This window comes from Carassius auratus, unplaced genomic scaffold (assembly GCF_003368295.1).
Source record: "Carassius auratus strain Wakin unplaced genomic scaffold, ASM336829v1 scaf_tig00216232, whole genome shotgun sequence".
Classification (NCBI taxonomy): domain Eukaryota; kingdom Metazoa; phylum Chordata; class Actinopteri; order Cypriniformes; family Cyprinidae; genus Carassius; species Carassius auratus.
Genome location: NW_020528466.1, coordinates 20236 through 31487, shown reverse-complemented (window position 1 = coordinate 31487; position 11252 = coordinate 20236). Strand labels below are relative to the sequence as shown.

Genomic DNA, 11252 nt, shown 5'->3' with positions numbered 1-11252 from the left:
TTGTGTTTCTTCCTGGCCAGAGGAAATATGAGGAGAAGTTTGTTGGGAGTCAGGGCTCCAACAAACCTGTGCTGAAGAGAAGCAACTCTGAGGGACAGGAGGAGAAGCATAAACCAGCAAAGACCAAAGCAGGTCCCAATGGCATGACCATCAAAAGCATGACCTTCTACAAGGCCAACACAATGGAGGACAGTGAATGGGAAGAGCATAGTGAGTGTCCAACAGCTCGTTTTAATGTAATAATCACTAGAATTGCAACTTTTGTGGTTGCAGCTCTTATGGGATGTCAACTGAGAAAAATACTGAGAAGGATCAACAACATGTTCTCATGTTTAGGGTTAAGGTTTAGTACGAAAAATGTTGAGAAGCCAAATGCAAGTTAATATCACTTATTATCATTACACAGTGACCACCCTTATTATTTTCTCAGCAACCTTGGTTCCAGAAGTATTTTCCCCATTTATTTAATCTATAGGGATTAAAAAACCCCGCAATATTTGATTTAAAATAAAGATTGATTTAAGAAAAAATAGTCATATGAAAATGTGGGTGGGGGTGTTATCACGACATTTACTTAAATGAACTACATTCCCATAATGCACTGTAAATGAAAATCACATTTCTGTATACAATAAACAACTATTCGTTTATAGTCAAAAGTACATTTCAAATTTGTTGTTAAATATTTATATTTATTTATTATTTATTTCATATAAATGCATTACTGTATTTAAATATTTTTGAAAGGAGTCTAATATCCTCGTAAAGTCTACAAATATTTGATAAAAAATATTACTAGTTTTTGAAAAAAATATACTAGTTTAAAAAAGTACTAGTCTTTAGTGTCACACTCTTTAAGAAATCATTGCTAATTTGGTGCTTAAGAGACATTTCTGTGTTTTTTTTAAGGAATCCTTTGAAACATAGCAAATGTTTTACTGCCACTTTTTGATCATTTAATGTGTTTTGGCTAAATAAAAATATGAATTTAAAGAATGTAGATTTCTGTAATATTGTCAACAGCATTTTTTTTTTCAGGTTATAGGTGAAACTGTACAAACAAGAGTAGGCTGAAGTTAAACTAAGCATTTTGTGTTTGTTCTCTCATTAGCCACAGCAGCACATGAGGTTGTGAGAGGCGATGGCTCTGTGGATTTAATCATTGAAGACCAGCTCCATAAGCAAGAGCTGCCTGCATCTGTTACTAGACCTGGAACCGCTGCGACAGTGACCCAGACACCGTCAACGACCCTCAACACACAGAATGGAGACCCTACTGCTGCAATCATGCCAAATCTAACAAGACAAACTGAAGAAGAGACTGTAAAAGCCAAGAAGTCAAGCACAATTACTACAGCAAGGACAGTCCTGCCAACCTCAATCCCTTTAACTACCATAAAGTCACCAAGCACCAAAGCAGCATCCTCAACTCCTCTTGCAGTGCCACAGCTGGCCAGTGTCACAGCACCTGCAAAGAAGTCCAAACTTACCTGGGATGAAGCTACAACTCAAGCAAGCACACAAACTCCAAAGAAGACCAAAGAACAAGGTAAGCTTGATTCCACATCAAGTTTAGAAGAAAGTAAACTTAGAGTTTAGAGGGCCCGTGGTATATAGATGCTTCCCTCTGGTTTGGTTGTTTACAGGGATCTGCAAGGACACATTAGCAAGCATTGCTGATCCTGTTACACACAACACATATGGCAAAAATGAAGGTGCATGGATGAAAGACCCAAAGGGCAATGGAAAAGTTATTTATGTGACTGACTACTACTATGGAAAACAGCTTCTGGAATTCCGTGATATGGACTCCTTTAAACGAGGTACGTGTAACATTAAAATCGATACTGCTTTATTTTAATAATAGTAACAAATAATTATAATAACTGCCATTCAGTGTATATGCTTTTTTTTTTTTTAAGAAATCAATACATTTATTCAGCATGGACACATTAAATTGATTAAAAGCGACAGTAAAGAAATTTACAATGTTACAAAACATTTCTATTTCAAATAAAAAATTTATCACAGTTTTCAAGAGAATATGAAGTGTCATGTGACATTGACAGTGTTCCTGTGGCTCAGTGGTGGAGCATTGTGTTGTGGTTGTGGGTTCAATTCACAGGGAACGCATGTTAGGTAAAAAAATGTTTGGATAAAAGCGTTGCTAAATGCATTAAACATTTTATTTATTTTTTTGAAGATTGGAGTGATTTTGCAATCAAAGAAATAAATTACATTTCAGAATTTATTCAAATTGAAAATGTTATTTCTAAATTGAAAAACAGTTTTATTTATTTTAAAACTTATTTTTTTTAGTTTAGATCAAATGTATAGAGTCTTGGTGAGCATGCTTCTTTCAAAAACATTACAAATTCTTACGATCCCAAACTTTTAATTGGTTGTTGTAGTCTTGTGTGGAAAAAACAATATCTTATTAAGATTTTTCTCAATGAAAGATGTTTCTCATAAAACAATATGCCATGATGTCATACTTGCTAAATATAACAGCTGCTTTTATATTTTATGAAGGAGGTCCCTTGCAGGAGCATCGTGACATTTGTTTCTCTTCTTTTTCTCTCAGGGCAGTTTAGCAACTCCTACAAACTCCCCTACAACTGGATTGGCACTGGCCATGTGGTCTACGGTGGCTCTTTCTTTTACAATAGAGCCTTTTCTCGTGATATAATCAGGTTTGATCTTCGTTCTCCGTTATTGTAGCAGCTTGGAGCACCCTTCATGACGCAGTATTAGAGGAGGAGGATGCTCCCTGGAGTTGGGGAGGACGTTCAGGACTTTGATTTTGGTGTGGATGAGAGCGGGTTATGGTTAGTGTACCCAGCTCTGGATGAAGAGGGGTTTCACCAGGAAGTGATCATCCTGAGCAAGCTCCGACCTTCTGACTTACAGAAAGAGGAGAGCTGGAGGACGGGCCTGAGGAGGAACTACTACGGAAACTGCTTCATCATCTGTGGCGTTCTGTACGCCGTCGACAGTTTCCAGCACACGCAGGCCAATATTTCCTATGCATTCGACACGCATACACACACCCAGATGATTCCCCGCCTCCCTTTTGTAAACAACTACACCTACACCACACAAATCGACTACAATCCTAAGGAACGTATGCTATATGCATGGGACAATGGCCATCAGGTGACCTACGATGTGATATTTGCTTATTAACGGTAATTTAAACACTTTATTAAAGTACTGTATGCCAGCACTTTCTGTATAAAATAGTCAAAAGATTATGTGTCTAAGTGGATTGTAGATCAGTCTACATGACAGATATTTTTATAGATGTTTCATTATGCCTTTATTTTGTCTTTTTGTCTGTTTGCATGTCTTTTGTATTTGCTTTTTAGTAGATGTTTATTGATCTCACAGTGGTAAAAATATGATTGAGCTATTCATGACAAGGTTCTCACCGCTTATATGAAGTGTAAATGTATGATGTATATAATGTAATTAAAAATATAACCTTATAGCAAGCTCCTCTAAACCTGGGGAGTGTCACTGCTTTAGCTTCTTTTAAGGTCATCATAAAACGTCATTAGCAATTTCAATTTAACTTCCATAAGATTTTGCATACTTCGAAATGAAACAAGATACTCAAACGAGAGGAGAAACTGACTAGATTATGAAATATGTTTTCTGTTTAGCAGTGGGCAGAAAAATATGAAGGATTTGTGATACCAGCCACAACTGAAACCCTTCCAGACCATGAATTGTGCATTAAATATTGTGCATTGTTCCTATGGTCGATATGTTTCAGAATATAGTATATGATATTAGCAAACTCTACTGTGCCTCTCTCCTCAGAAAAATTCCAAAGAAAACCTAGTGAGAAAGAGGAAGGATCTTGAGCTTGAGAGCACCTTGTGGTTGTTAATTTTTTTTTTTTTTAAATCACTATTACAAAGCAGTACTACTTTTGTCACAATACCAACATTTCAGTGGTGAGTACGAATGGCAGTAAATGTAACCCGTCTCTGTACAAATTTAGGTATGAAAGCAAAACCTTTTGGACATTTTATTAAACAGTTAACAGTTCATTTCAAAATTGGTACCAAGTACCGTGGTTTGGACAACACTATAAATGTTCAAAGATGCAAACGTATAGTGGGAAGAAATAGTAACTTACGTGTTTATTCTGTTACTTCATTTGACCAGACCATGTATATTAAATATTATATATAGCATTGTTATATTATATATTATATAACTGACAAATCAAAGGGAGACCTGTGATCGGAATATCATTTATAATAAAAGCCTATAAATAGATTCTCAGTTATTTGCATTCAGCTTGGTTGAAATGGTCTCAATGAAAAACAGCATGCTCGGTCTTTCTCCTTATCAAACGTGTGCATTCAGTTTCCTTTTTGGTTAAATCTGCTCCATTAATGTCAGTCTGGTTTGAGGAAATGACTTCTTGAGTGGAAAAGAAAAACTTAATAGAGATTTAGATAAGATGAAGTGACAGCTCTCAACATAATGTATATACTGTATGTATGACATATATGACAACCTTGTGGTTTAAATGACCTTAAAGCATTATGAAAATGGCAGGGAAAAGCATTGGCTGTGCTGCAGGTCTGAGGAAGCTGATGGTGTCACACTACTCCAAAGAATTCATATGCTAACACAGTCTGATGTCAGCCAAAGTCATTCATTCATGTTGATGATGGGGTTCCCTGCTCTTATTCTCATTCTCCTGTTGGATAGATCAATAACCCTTTACCATGAACCCTTGACAGCTAGGGACCTACTACATTACTTGTTAACCAAAATACAAAATGAATAGCCATCAAGTGAAAATAAATAATTCTACCAAAGAAATCATTGGTAAGAAATCATTGGTAACTGTCGTGGCTTAAAACAATAAAATTAAATGAAACATTTATGAATTAAACATTTACTACCAACAATGAAAAATGAATGAACTGTGTTGACATTGTGCAGAAAAACAAGATGAGTGATGAAGGTCATGAATCCCACCATACTGTCAAGAACTATAGAAATATGTTTGGGTTTTTGTCTGATTCTTACTGTGGGCCTCTTCATACTCACAATTACCAGGTGGTTCGACCACTAGGCCATGAAAAAACAGCTCCAGACTTTTAAGATAGTCTTTATAGACTATGTGAAATGGCTTTACAATGTCCTTCCCTGTGTTCACACATTTCCAACTGAAATAGGATGTTGGGGCAGGACATTCTGTATCATTCTATTTAGTCCTTGGCTAGATCAATACACCTTAAACTACAAGGATAGCGTAGGATTTAGCAAATGTATATTCATATATACTCATGGGTCATTGGACGTGGAGAAACTCTGAGCCAATTACATTCAGACATTATGGAAAAATGCTGTGTCTCGTTGGATGGCTGTATTTTCACGATTGCTATCCAACAAAGCCTTTAGTTCCAGCTTTTCAATCCCAGAGCAGTTTACCATACCAATGTGGTCCCAGTCTGTGCTTTCTATCACTGCAACAGTGGTATAATGTACGTGAATGTGGTCTGACCATATAATCAGCCCATGAAGGTTCTGAGAGCAGAACTTCTTTTCTTTAGCTTTGACCTAAAAGGAACTCTGTATTAGGATCTTTTCTCCTAATACACTAACTCCCAGATAAAACAACTGGTCATCCAAACCCGAAAAAGTACCATTCGGTTTAGGCTTTTGTGCCACAGTCACTCAACATATGGCTTACTTATACGGTATTTGCCAGTACTTATTAAATTCAACATGAAATGGAAGTTGAGCTTCTTTTTCCTTTTGTGACCTATATCTGTCTGAAACAGCTGAAAGTAGGGCTGGGCTTGAATTTGTTTTTTTTTTTTTGTTTTTTTTTGTAAGACATAACTGTATATTTTATAAGCAGTCAAGAGCATTAAAAAAAAACACACGAGAAACTACACACATGCATATAAACCTCATAATAGAACTGCCACTCTAAAAGTCCAGAGATTGAAATCAGGCATGGTGATTTTCTCTCATGAGTTCCCATGAGCCCCAGTCTGGCACATCATCAGACAGAAACACATTCGTCTGCTCATCTAGTAGTCATCAGCTCGAAATAACGCTGAAAATCAGGTCTGAAACTTCAGAGGAGCTGTCTGAATACAGCTAAATGTGGGAGTGTTATCCCTGCATGGCATTAGGACTCCTTTCACTGTGAGACTCAATGGTGATTTGTCAGATTAGGATCAAGAGAATGCTTTTACCAAACCTCATCAGCCTGTATATGCAACCATCAAACACAGCATTCCTGGAGACCTTTCAGAGGGGAACTCAACACGCTGTATCTGTATTAGATCAGGCTTTACAGATCATTCTTTGAAGTGAATGCAGTTATTCCCATTTGGGCTATAAGGATGGCATGCTTTTACTAGCACTGAGCACTGCAGGTTTGAAAAGGCAAAACATTTGATTTTTTATTTATTTTAATTTTTTTTACTGTAATCAATTTTAAATAGTGTTGTGTATTTAAATTGTGTATTCTGAGATAAATGCTAATACTTACATCAATCGTACCTGAAGAAAAACCAAATGTTAGTAAAATATTACACAACTTCATTGAAGAGCAAGTTTTATTTTATAAATTATTTTAAAGAACAACCAAAGCATCTGTACATTTATTCAGTTTTTCCATATTTCCACTGCTTCCACAGACAATCACCTGTTACAGCAGCTCCAGTACTCATTTAATAAAAAATAAAATAAACAACTTATTATTTTGGAGGTTGCAAATATGCTTGTATAATATTCTCTCAGTTCCACATTTGCTCATAATTATATTACATTTTCCAACACACACTACCATTCAAAAAGTTTGTGATCTTTAAAACTTTTAAATAGTTTAATAGTTCAGAAAGGATAAACTGAACTGATCAACAGTGGCAGTGAAGACATTTATGTTACAAAAGATTTCCATTTTAAATAAATGCTGATCTTTTGAACGTTCCGTTCATCAAAGAATTTTGAAAAATAAATATCAGTTTCCATAAAAACATTACGAAATGTTTCAAATCAACACTTAAGAATGGCTTCTGTAGGATCACGTGACGCTGAAATTTCAGCTTTGCAATTACAGAAATAAAATACATTTTAAAATAAAAGAAAAAAAGAAAAAGGCTTTTATTTTTATTTTTATTGAATTAATATTTTGCAATGTTAATGTTTTTACTGTATCGTTGATTAAATAAATGCCAACTTGACGAGGGGACTTCTTTAAAAAAATAAAAATAAAATCTTGAAAACTTTAATTGGTAGCATATAAAGAAGCGGACAAGGAGAAACAGAATTGAACATTGACATTTACTTTTATGCATTTAGCGGATGGTTTTATCCAAAGCGACTTACCTTGCATTCAAGCTAAATTGCATTCAACCTTTTTATAGTTAAATGCTTTATTACTCTAGTTAGTTTCAGCTAGTCAGCCTCGAAATATAATTCTATTTATATTCATATTTACAGGATTTAGATCTTAAACACATTGGAAGTCAGGGCACATTCAGATGCAGCTGAATCAACACACGGTTACTGATTTTCAGAAATCAGGCCTCATCACGTCCAGGATTTCCACTGACATTCCATGACCCTCTCAGGACTCTCCCATTACACAGAAGAGGGGGATTCTTCCGCCTGCAGCCGGTGGAGAATGATGTAGAGTCACAAACACTGTGTACAGGGTGATTAATGAAATAACAGCAGGTGGAGAAAAGGACTCCCATGTAGAGTCTCATCTGTGAGATCCCTGGCTCTGAACGGAGATCATTTGTGAGTCTGATGAAGCTCTAATAGTCTGTTTAAAATGAGGCACCATCTGTTTGATAGTAGTGAGAGAGCTCTGCTGGCCAGCTGTGTGACACGTCACCGATATCTACTGCTTGAATGCATGATTTTTCTATATATTACAGTTATGTGCCTGCTGGGGCCCATGGGTATGTTTAGAATGGGTATGGTTTAGCCTGTCTGTGATTTGAAGAACCAAACGTGCAAAAGATTTTTCTTTCTCTCGCGTCCTGTCCTCATACAAGGTGACGTTTATGCTGATTTCCAAAGCTCCTTAAGTCAGAAACAAGTGAAACTTTCCAAGCCTGTGCTTTACAGAGCATTTCATTGAGCTCGATGGGGTGTTAAAACTGAGGACCAATAAAAGCTTGATATTTGTTAAAATCATTTACAGGGTGAACCTCCCCTGAAACCGTAGCTATAGCGAATTTATATTACACCAAAAAACTAGTGGAAAGGCTTGGATGAGATAAGAATTCAGTAAATGCCAGATGTATAATTCACGCAACAATATTAATTTGAAGTGTTGATGTTTCATCCAGCTAGCAAAAAAGATATAGCCCACCAGCAACTGTTGCTAATATAATTTAAAGAGTTCAACTTTTATCATTCAGGTTCTCCATGCACATATAAATACATCTACCATTTGTAGATCTAATTTTGTGACTTTAGAAGACATAAACAATAAACTGTGGCTATACAGTTGCATAAACTGCTAAGTCTAATGTTGTGAGTCATCTAATTTTTATCCTTCAAGACTGGTCATAACAATTTTGAAAAGTAAGACTGATTAAGACAGAAAGACAAGCATGAAAACCAGGCCAAAAAGGATTCTCCCTTATGAAACAAAAATATATTGCAGTATATTGGAAAATATCATGTAATATATTAGGTATATATTCTTATATTTTTTTTTTTCCAATATATTGCAGTATATTTAAAGTGGCAATCATTTGTATATTTTGCAATACATTATATAATATATGTATCATCAATATATTATTAAATGTATTCAAATATATAAAATATTAGAAAATAAAAAGGGAAAATAATGTATCACAATATATCACAATATATTTTAAGAAATATATTGGTAAATATATTTTCCTTTCGTAAGGGCTCTGCAGTTGTAAGATCATTATGTGGTAAGATGAGACTGACAGCTGATGTTTGACAGCATGCTTACGGTATATATTCTCCAGTGTGTAGAGAGCTTTCCTCACATGCTCCGAACAGTCCTAGAAAAGCACTTCAAAATAATAAAAGGGTTCCGAAGAAAAACGGGTCCAAAACTAAGTAGACCAATAACCACACTCCTGTTAGAGGTTTCTTGAACAATACAATCAACAGGGAAGAAGTACACAATACCTCTTGCAGCCATTTCCAGTGTTAAATTGAACTCTACTGTTGACAGATTGAGCAACAGATCTCACTGTTATAATAAATAAACTATGCAGAGCTGTGTGCACTATTAAGCTAACATTGAAAGACTTTGGGGATGAAATAGAAAAAAGCAATGAGCCAAGATGACCTTGTGACATTAATAAATGCTATCGTTGAGAATCCTGTACAGGATGAAGGTCTGCGGTGGGTTGTGGAGTAATTTTGTGCCATCAGGGAGCAGCTCTACAGCAGAAGGGCTGCCAAAACTAGAAAGCTGGGCCATAACTCAGAGAGAGACTCTGGTTACATAAGCAGGTCCTGCTCTTACACTCCACTTCTCCATCAGCCACATTCACACAGACCAACTGCATTGAAAATCTTCATACGTCACCCAGAAGCCCACCAGACCACCCCATGATGATGACTACACAGAGGTTTACCAAATGTGCTGAGATAGAAAGAAGAAAGACTGCTTTGAGATCGGTGATTCTTAAAAGGGCTGTTGTGAAAAAAATTGTATAATACTGATTAACAATACAAAAAAACATAACATTCTAATTAACCACAAAAATTTGAAATTACTTACAAGTTTCATGCTTCAGTACATTTCTGTTAAATATACTGAACTATTCATTTAATCTTAAAACACAAGCAAGCCTGACAGTTAAGGGGCACCCGTAAGCCAACTTTCAGCAACTTTAAAAGACCCTGAAAGACAAGCAACACCAGACAACATTCCTGACATCTGCTTCTGCTGTACATATAGACTTATGCATTGATGCACACAAGTCCACAAAGTCACATGACTGACCTTCGGCTTGAAAGTTATCTTGAAATCTCTTCTATTTGAATGGGGTACTTAAAACTTATGATAAACTCTGCAGACTTTTGTTAATAAGCAAATCCTTGGCGGTCAGCGATGAGAGCAAACAACAGCGCTTGCCAATTAGCAGCACAGCCAGGAAAAGCTTACAGTACATTCGTTCTCTCAGTTTATTTAACAAACATTGGAGATTGGTTGGAATTGAAGTGGCAGCTTGGGTTCGACTGAGCGCTTTATTTCTAAATGTAAGCGTGTTTGTTTCAGTTGACATCTCAGCATTCCGGGTTCCAAGAAGCCTGAGCGCATGGAAAGTCCGAGCGGCCCAGAGTACCGGTGGGCCAATTTTATAGAGCATCCATCAGAAACTGCTGTTTCAAAGGTGGCTTTTCCACACATTTATGAGGAGAAAGAAATGAAAATATGAACTTAATTCAAGAAGGTTGTTCACGGAACAATGGACGACATGCAGCATTGAGCATCTCTCATTGAATCACAACATTACTAGAGCATACTATCAAGAAACCAAAGTCAGACTTGTTTGGATTTCTCTCAGGGTTTCCACTATTTTCAAGACATTATATTTCCGGACATTTAGGGAACTAAAGAGATTTATAATTAGCATTCCATTAGAATCTCTGGTACAGGACCCATGGAAATATGCCATATGTTAGAAAACACTTTCTTACAAACACACTTTGGAGAATATCAGAGTAAAACAGGCCATTTCGGAACTATTCAAGCGACTGTTTTTCCAAGATATTTTAGTAATTTTAGCATTTTCCATGACTGTACAACTGTATTACTGCACCCTTACCAGCTCACTATTTTCCGCAATGTTCTCTGTGTCTTCTGGTTGTCAAGCCTTATTACAAACAATCAAGTTCAATTAAAATGCTCTTGGCTTATTTTGGCTATGGATATTGCATTGGTAACAGAATTTCAAAGGTAGTTTAGGTTCCTTTCATGTGGTCAGTGTTTTCAGTCAGGGGTTCTGTGCTCCCGTTGACTGGGTGGTTTCAAGAGACTTGAAAAATAAAGCCATGCGCACAAATCAAAGCCTGTAAAGCAGGATAAGTGTGACTGACAGGCGGTTGTTACAGTTTCACTGATTATAGAATCAGTGTCTCAGAAACACACACGCATGACATGAGAGATGAATAGCCATTTGTTTTCAAAATTACAATTAAATTCAGTGTGGGTTTGGAGTCAAAGCAAGTTGGAAATGTAAGTTTTATGTTGT

General features: G+C 36.2%; 1 pseudogene; it reads left to right on the top strand.

Moving 5' to 3' along the window:
• The first annotated feature begins 24 nt into the window (after positions 1-24).
• Positions 25-3215, top strand: LOC113097395 (olfactomedin-like protein 2B; annotated as a pseudogene).
• Positions 3216-11252: the final 8037 nt, after the last annotated feature.